Source organism: Coregonus clupeaformis, chromosome 19, assembly GCF_020615455.1.
Source record: "Coregonus clupeaformis isolate EN_2021a chromosome 19, ASM2061545v1, whole genome shotgun sequence".
Lineage (NCBI taxonomy): Eukaryota > Metazoa > Chordata > Actinopteri > Salmoniformes > Salmonidae > Coregonus > Coregonus clupeaformis.
In genome coordinates, this window is record NC_059210.1 from 17,235,060 (window position 1) to 17,244,015 (window position 8,956).

Here is an 8,956-nt window from a genome sequence, read left to right on the forward strand (position 1 = left end):
TCTCCTTTGCCAAGATAATCCATCCACCTGACAGGTGTGGCATATCAAGAAGCTGATTAAACAGCATGATCATTACACAGGTGCACCTTGTGCTGGGTACAATAAAAGGCCACTCTAAAATGTGCAGTTTTGTCATACATCACAATGCCACAGATGTCTCAAGTTTTGAGGGCGCGTGCAATTGTTATGCTGACTGCAGGAATGTCCACCAGAGCTGTTGCCAGAGAATTGAATGTTAATTTATCTACTATAAACCGCCACCAATGTCATTTTAGAGAATTTGGCAGTATGTCCAACCGGCCTCACAACCGCAGACCACGTGTAACCACACCAGCCCAGGACCTCCACATCCGGCTTCTTCACATCTGAGACCAGCCAACCCAGACAGCTGATGAAACTGTGGGTTTGCAAAACCGAAGAATTTCTGCACAAACTCAGAAACCGTCTCAGGGAAGCTCATCTGCGTGCTTGTGGTCCTCACCATGGTCTTGACCTGCCTGCAGTTCGGCGTCATAACCGACTTCAGTGGGCAAATTCTCACCTTCGATGGCCACTGGCACGCTGGAGAAGTGTGCTCTTCACGGATGAATCGCAGTTTCAACTGTACCGGGTAGATGGCAGACAGCATGTATGGTGTCCTGTGGGTGAGCGGTTTGCTGATATCAACGTTGTGAACAGAGAGGCCCACGGTGGCGATGGGGTTATCGGTCAGGCACAAGCTACGGACAATGAACACAATTGCATTTTATTGATGGCAATTTGAATGCACAGAGATACCTTGCCAAGATCTTGAGGCCCATTGTCGTGCCATTCATCCGCCTCCATCACCTCATGTTTCAGCATGATAATGCACAGCCCCATGTCGCAAGGATCTGTACACAATTCCTGGAAGCTGAAAATGTCCCAGTTCTTCCAAGGCCTGCATACTCACCAGACATGTCACCCATTGAGCAGGAGGCAGAGGTGGGACGAGAGGAGAGTAGGGGAGAGCAGATGAGAGGAGAGAAAAAGCGATGGGAGGAGAGGGGAGGAGAGAGATACACCTTTCCAGGAAATTTGTATTTCCTACATTTTCTCACACACACACACACGTACACACACATACGCATGCACATGGACGTACGCAGACACACACACACACACAGGAGGAGGAGGATGATAGACCCTTCTTCTAACCCAGACAGTGAGCGAGCGCACATTCTCACCCAGACACACACATGCACGCTCTCTCTCTTTCACACACACACACACAAACACACACACACAATCCTCTCCAGCCGCCATCTCCTAACATGGTCAGACAGATTGGAAGTTTAAACATCCCAGGAGATGTTCGGAAGTAGCTTTTGACATCAGATACTCATAATGCCACACCTAGTCTCCTCCCATCTTCAAAAGGCATTCCGTACACAGAACTCCCAGGAATTCTGCTGTTCCATAGAGAACTGTAGGGCTACGTCTCAATTGTCTCTCTGTTCTCCCGAAGTGTACACTTGTTCACTTCTCTTCATTGATTAAAAAAAGAAATGACTGGTATATGGAACTCCCTTTAGACACACCCTAGATTGCATCTTAGCCACGCCCACTCACCCATCTTCTGAGGGCATTCTGTACAGAACTTCAAGGAATTTTGCTGTTCCATGGAGAACTCCCAAAGATGGTCTGTGGTTGTTAGGTGGGTTGATAGGCTGGTCTGTGATTGGTGAGTGGGTTGGGTGAGCCCGACCGTGGTTTGGGTCAGAACACTGGGGAGAGACAGGAAGAGTATTTTTGAAAACAGTTTCGAAATTGTCACATTTTCGTCACAGTGTGGCACCATAGGAATACTGATATAGGAGATAATATTGAGTCATACAGTACAGCACAAATCAAAATGATTGTCAGTGGGTGCTGTAGGTGGGTGTGGTGCAGGAATCAGATGCAGGACGCAGAAAGATAAGTCCAATAGACTTTAGTGAACAGCACACTCAAATTCACGAGTCAAACGCCCGGAGGTGAGAAAGTCCGCACACAGGCGAAAACCAAAAGGCGCACAAAACAGTGCGTAAATAACCTCCTAAACACAGAGGAGGAAAATCCGAAATGCACAAGGCAAACAGTAGCGCACAAAACACGACAGCGAAACAATAACACACAAACACAGACACACACAACGAGAACTAAATAGAACACTAACGAGGACTAACTAGACACAGGTGTACAACATCAAGACCAAACCAAACGAACATGAAACATAGATCGGTGGCAGCTAGTACTCCGGAGACGACGACCGCCGAAGCCTGCCCGAACCAGGAGGAGGAGCAGCCTCGGCCGAAACCGTGACACGCGGCTCCAGCCGTGCGCCGACCCCGGCCTCGGGGACGACCAGGAGGACGCGGAGCAGGGCGCGCGGGATGGTCCCGGTGGAACTCCGACAGGAGAGATGGGTCTAGGATGTCCCTCCGCGGCACCCAGCACCGCTCCTCCGGGCCGTACCCCTCCCACTCCACGAGATACTGGAGACCCCCATCCGGCGTCTGGAGTCCAAGATGGACCGAACGGTGTACGCCGGAGCCCCTCGATGTCCAATGGGGGCGGAGGAGCCTCTCCTATCTCATTGTCCTGGAGTGGACCAGCTACCACCGGCCTGAGAAGAGACACATGGAACGAGGGGTTAATATTCTTATATTCAACAGGTAGATGTAACCTATAACACACCTCGTTCAATCTTCTCAGGACTTTAAAGGGCCCCACAAACCGCCGACCCAGCTTCCGGCAGGGCAGGCGGAGGGGTAGGTTTCTGGTAGAGAGCCAGACTCGATCTCCGGGTGCGTACACCGGCCCCTCACTGCGGTGGAGATCGGCGCTCGCCTTGTGACGAAGGACGGCCCGCTGCAGGTGGACGTGGGCAGCGTTCCACGTCTCTTCCGAGCGCCTCATCCAATCATCCACCGCAGGGGCCTCGATCTGGCTCTGCTGCCACGGTGCCAGAACCGGCTGGTAACCTAACACACATTGAAAAGGGGTTAGGTTAGTAGAGGAGTGGCGGAGAGAGTTCTGGGCCATCTCGGCCCAGGGAATGTAACGCGCCCACTCCTCAGGCCGGTCCTGGCAATACGACCTCAGAAACCTACCCACATCCTGGTTGACACGTTCCACCTGCCCGTTACTCTCCGGGTGGTACCCCGAGGTAAGGCTAACCGAGACCCCCAAACGCTCCATAAACGCTCTCCACACACGGGAGGTAAACTGGGGGCCTCGATCAGACACTATATCCTCGGGGACCCCGTAATGCCGGAAGACGTGGGTAAATAGGGCCTCAGCGGTCTGTAGGGCAGTAGGAAGACCCGACATAGGGAGAAGACGACAGGCCTTAGAGAACCGGTCCACAACGACCAGGATGGTGGTATTCCCCTGAGAGAGGGGAAGGTCTGTTACAAAATCCACCGAGAGGTGGGACCATGGTCGTTGTGGAACGGGTAGGGGCTGTAACTTACCCCTGGGCAGATGTCGGGGCGCCTTACACTGGGCGCACACCGAGCAGGAGGAGACATAAACCCTCACATCCCTAGCCAAAGTAGGCCACCAGTATTTAGTGCTAAGGCAATGCACTGTCCGGATGTCCTGAGGAGGGTGACGTGTGAGCCCAGTAGATGAGTCGATCCCGAATCTCGAGCGGAACGTACCTCCGACCCTCAGGACATTGTGGAGGGCTGGGGTCGGTACGCAACGCTCGCTCGATCTCGGCATCGACCTCCCACACCACCGGTGCCACAAGGCAAGACTCCGGTAGGATGGGAGTAGGCTCAACGGACCTCTCCTCCGTGTCATACCGCCGGGACAGTGCATCTGCCTTGCCATTCTGGGACCCAGGGATGTATGTGATTTTAAATACGAACCTGGTGAGAAACATACTCCATCGAGCCTGGCGAGGGTTCAGTCTCCTCGCTGCCCGGATGTACTCCAGGTTCCGATGGTCAGTCAAAATGAGGAAAGGGTGTTGAGCCCCCTCAAGCCAATGCCTCCACACCTTAAGGGCCTGAACTACAGCTAACAGCTCCCTGTCCCCAACGTCATAGTTACGCTCCCGCCGGGCTGAGCTTTTTGGAGTAAAAAGCACAGGGGCGGAGTTTAGGTGGCGAGCCGGACCGTTGAGAGAGCACGGCCCCTATACCAGCCTCAGACGCGTCCACCTCAACCTGAAAGGGAATTGTGGGATCCGGATGCGCCAGCACCGGAGCCGACGTAAACAGGTCCTTCAGTCTCCCAAAGGCCCTGTCCGCATCAGCTGACCACTGCAGGCGCACCGACCCCCTTTCAGAAGGGACGTGATGGGAGCTGCCACCTGTCCAAAACCCCCGGATAAACCTCCGGTAGTAATTCGCAAAGCCCAAGAACTGCTGCACCTCTTTTACAGTGGTTGGAGTTTGCCAATTACGCACAGCGGACACACGATCCACCTCCATACTCACCCCTGACGCGGACAACCGATAACCCAAAAAGGAGATCGATTCCTAGAAAAACAGACATTTCTCTGCCTTGACATATAGGTCGTGCTCCAACAGCCTCCTCAATACACGTCGCACCAGGGTTACATGCTCGGCTCGGGTAGACGAGTACACCAGAATATCATCAATGTACACGACCACCCCTTGTCCCTGCATATCCCGGAAAATGTCATCTACAAAGGATTGAAAGACTGATGGAGCATTCATCAACCCATATGGCATGACAAGATATTCGAAATGACCTGACGTGGTACTAAACGCTGTTTTCCATTCATCGCCCTCCCTAATGCGCACCAAGTTATACGCGCTCCTGAGATCCAATTTTGTGAAAAACCGCGCCCCATGCAATGACTCCGTCATGGTCGCAATCAGAGGGAGTGGATAACTGTATTTCACAGTAATCTGATTGAGACCACGGTAATCAATGCACGGGCGCAACCCTCCATCTTTCTTTTTCACAAAAAATAAACTCGAAGAGGCGGGGGAAGTGGAAGGCCGAATGTATCCCTGTCTCAAAGATTCAGCTATGTAGGTCTCCATAGCTTTTCTCTCCTCTTGAGACAAAGGATACACATGGCTCCGTGGGAGTGCTGCTCCTGCCTGGAGATCAATCGCACAATCCCCCTGTCTATGGGGAGGCAACTGCGTCGCCCTAGTTTTGCTAAACACAAGAGCTAAATCCCCATATTCAGGCGGAATGTGCAATGCGAGCACTTGGTTTGGACTTTCCACCGAAGTCGCCCCCACGGAAACACCCAGACATCGCCCCTCACACTGAGCAGACCACCCATCGAGAGCCCTCTGTTGCCACGAAATAGCAGGGTTATGGGTGCTTAACCAGGGAATCCCCAGCACCACTGGGTACGCAGGAGAGTCGATCAGATACAGCTGTATAGTCTCTTCATGACCCCCCCTGCGCACACATCCTAAGTGGCGCTGTGACTTCCTGATCAACCCCCGACCCCAACGGACGGCTATCTAAGGCATGAACGGGAAAAGGTTTGTCAACGAGTAGGAGAGGGATCCCTAACTCTAAACAAAACTTTCGATCAACAAAATTCCCAGCTGCGCCTGAATCTACTAGCGCCTTATGCTGGGAATGAGGTGCAACCTGTGGAAAACCAACAGGTATACAAAAGTGCGCAACAGAAAGCTCTGGGTAGGTGGGGTGTCTACTCACCTGGGAGGCCCCCCCAGTGCGTGGCCTGTTGTCTTCTCCCCCGGAGAACCCTCCCCAGCACCTGGCCGCAGTGTGCCCTCCACGACCGCACTTGGTGCAGGAGACAGGCCCCCTCGGGCTCCTCCTACTCCGTTCTCTAGCGCCGGCACCACCGAGCTCCATAGGGCTCGGCTCGGAGGTGCCGGAGGGCGGAATGGACGGACCCCTCTCGGGACGTCCACGGGTGGCCAGCAGGGTGTCTAAACGGATGGACATATCAACCAACTGGTCGAAAGTCAGATGGGTATCCCTGCAGGCCAACTCTCGTTGAACGTCCTCCCGGAGGCTACACCGAAAATGGTCAATGAGAGCCCGTTCATTCCACCCTGCATCCACCGCTAGAGTCCGGTACTCTAAAGCAAACGCCTGTGCGCTCCTCCTCCCCTGTCTCAAGTGGACTAGCCGCTCCCCCGCCGCTTTGCCCTCAGGTGGATGGTCAAACACGGCCTTGAAGCGGCGGGAGAACTCGGCGTAGGAGATGGTGTTGGCGTCCCATCTTCCTCCACTCAGCGTTAGCCCACTCCAACGCCTTTCCCGAGAGACAGGAGATGAGGGCGGAAACGCTCTCGTGTCCCGAGGGGCACCGGGTGTACAGTGGCCAGGTAGAGCTCCACCTGCAGGAGAAACCCCTGACACCCGGCAGCTGTTCCGTCATACGCCCTCGGGAGCGAGAGCCGAATCCTCCTGGGTTCCGGACCTGGGGCTGGTGGACCGGCCGATGGGGTGGACAGGGTAGGTGGAGGTGTGGGTACCCTGCTGGCTTCCCATAGGTGCAGGGTGTTGATCACGTCCTGTAGAGCGGTCTCCAGTTGTCTTATCTGGCCCTCCTGCCAATGGATATGCTCCTCGAGCGACACCGGTGTCACAGCCGATCCTGCTGATTCCATAAAGGTGTGTTATTCTGTCAGTGGGTGCTGTAGGTGGGTGTGGTGCAGGAATCAGATGCAGGACGCAGAAAGATAAGTCCAATAGACTTTAGTGAACAGCACACTCAAATTCACGAGTCAAACGCCCGGAGGCGAGAAAGTCCGCACACAGGCGAAAACCAAAAGGCGCACAAAACAGTGCGTAAATAACCTCCTAAACACAGAGGAGGAAAATCCGAAATGCACAAGGCAAACAGTAGCGCACAAAACACGACAGCGAAACAATAACACACAAACACAGACACACACAACGAGAACTAAATAGAACACTAACGAGGACTAACTAGACACAGGTGTACAACATCAAGACCAAACCAAACGAACATGAAACATAGATCGGTGGCAGCTATTACTCCGGAGACGACGACCGCCGAAGCCTGCCCGAACCAGGAGGAGGAGCAGCCTCGGCCGAAACCGTGACAATGATTAAGTCCTTATCCTCTGATTTATGGTAATGTAGGGCTAATGAAGGGTAATATATGACTAGATCTAATATTGAACCTGAGATAATGTATGATAATTAGTTAAGTGATAGGGGGCAGGGGAGTCCCACATTTTTGTTGCTGTAAAAACCAACTTTTGGAGTTGTCTATCTTTTTGTCTGCGAACCAGCCTTAATTTTTGGGGTTTTTACCTAGATTTTAAAAGATTATGGATGTTTATTTTCTCAACCCATCCACTACAAAGCATGCAGTCTTTGAATATTTCATTGGCGCAGTAGGTGTCTCCCACAGTTGTGCTATGCCCATATACTGTATATATTGCCCTATTAGAGAGAAGAAACAGATTGAGGGAGAACAGCACTAACCATGTCTTCTATATTCACACACTGGTGTCTCTAATGTTCCTGAGCGGGATCTGACGGCATAAGAGGTGATCGTCATTCAGTCGGGCAGAAGCACCTGCTTGTGGGTATGTGAGTATAGTGTGTCGGTGTGCGTGTGTGGGTGTGTGAATGCTGATTAATACACCTCCCTCCATCTCAGTGGGAATTGGCTTTGTGTTTCCCGCAGCAAGCTCCAAAGAAGATTGAAATACACCTCCTCTCATCCTCTGCTTTCTCCACATCCACCTCTTCCCTCCCTCCTTTATCCTCCCTGCACCAGTGAATAGAATAGCCTTTTGACTTACCTTTTCAATTTGGGTAATGGTTCCAGTGCAAACCGCGGCCCTGAGGCTTTGAGAGGTAAAAACATTGTTTCTAGGTGAGCTGTGTTCATTTACTCTTCTTTCTCTCTCTCTAACCCTCCTCTTTTGCACTGGCATTTCCCCGCCTCTATCTCTCTCTATGTGTGCGCGCCCGTGTGTGTGTGTGTGAGAGAGAGAGCGAGAGAGGGATTTCTCTCCTGACCAGCCAATTACCAGCATGGCGGACTCAATCCCTATCCAGTAATTAAGAGAGAGACTAAGTGCCACTCACCATGCGTATCTTCCAACACTCAGGCACTACTCACATGCTCCAAAGGGAAGGTGGAGGAATGTTTGTGTGTGTGTTTGCGTGCGTGTGTGTGTGCGTGTACATGCGCACATTTGTGTGTGTGTGTTTGTGTGTGTCTGTTTGTCTATGTGTCTGCCTGTGTCTTGGGAAGGATAATACTTCACATCTGTGTCTCCTGCCTGACTCCTGGCATGCCAGTGAAAGAATTAACGCAAGGATTACTGAGTGGCAAATAACACACGTGATTTGTACCCTGCCACTAACATTCCTGGGTAAACAAGCTAATCAATCCTGAGATCCTGACACTTCCCCAATGAAACCAACCTCTTGTCTCTGAAGGTGCAGAGCCGCTTTGATCAGAGCCATATATAGAGAGTTAGGCCAGGTTTTAGAACAGCTGCCATGTTAGCGCTTTAATTCTCGAAATGTTGGTGACGCAACAACGCGAGAGTGCCTCCGACAGCTCCCTACGAAATGACCCGCTGTAAACAAGCAAAACAGAGCAGCGAATTTAACAGTCATTGTATTGATTAGCATTTGGGATAATGCTACAGCACAACGCGGAAGCATTAATTATCACTTGAAAAAGTGGCGCTCGCTGAACATTGTGACCGAGACCGCATTGGCCCAACTATTGACCTAACTGACTTTGGCTTTGATGTCTGTGTGTGTCTGTGTGTGTTTGTTTGCGTAGGTGCGTGTGTGTCTGTGTGAAAACACAGCACAAAGCTTCTGAAACTGCATGGCATTTTACATCAAGAGAATTCAAAGAGACTTTGATGCAAGCTTCCCTCTCAACTCAGAAAATGAGCATTATTAAACAAGTGATGACATAAATCAATCAATTAATCAAATGTATTGATAAAGCCTTTTTTACATCAGCAGA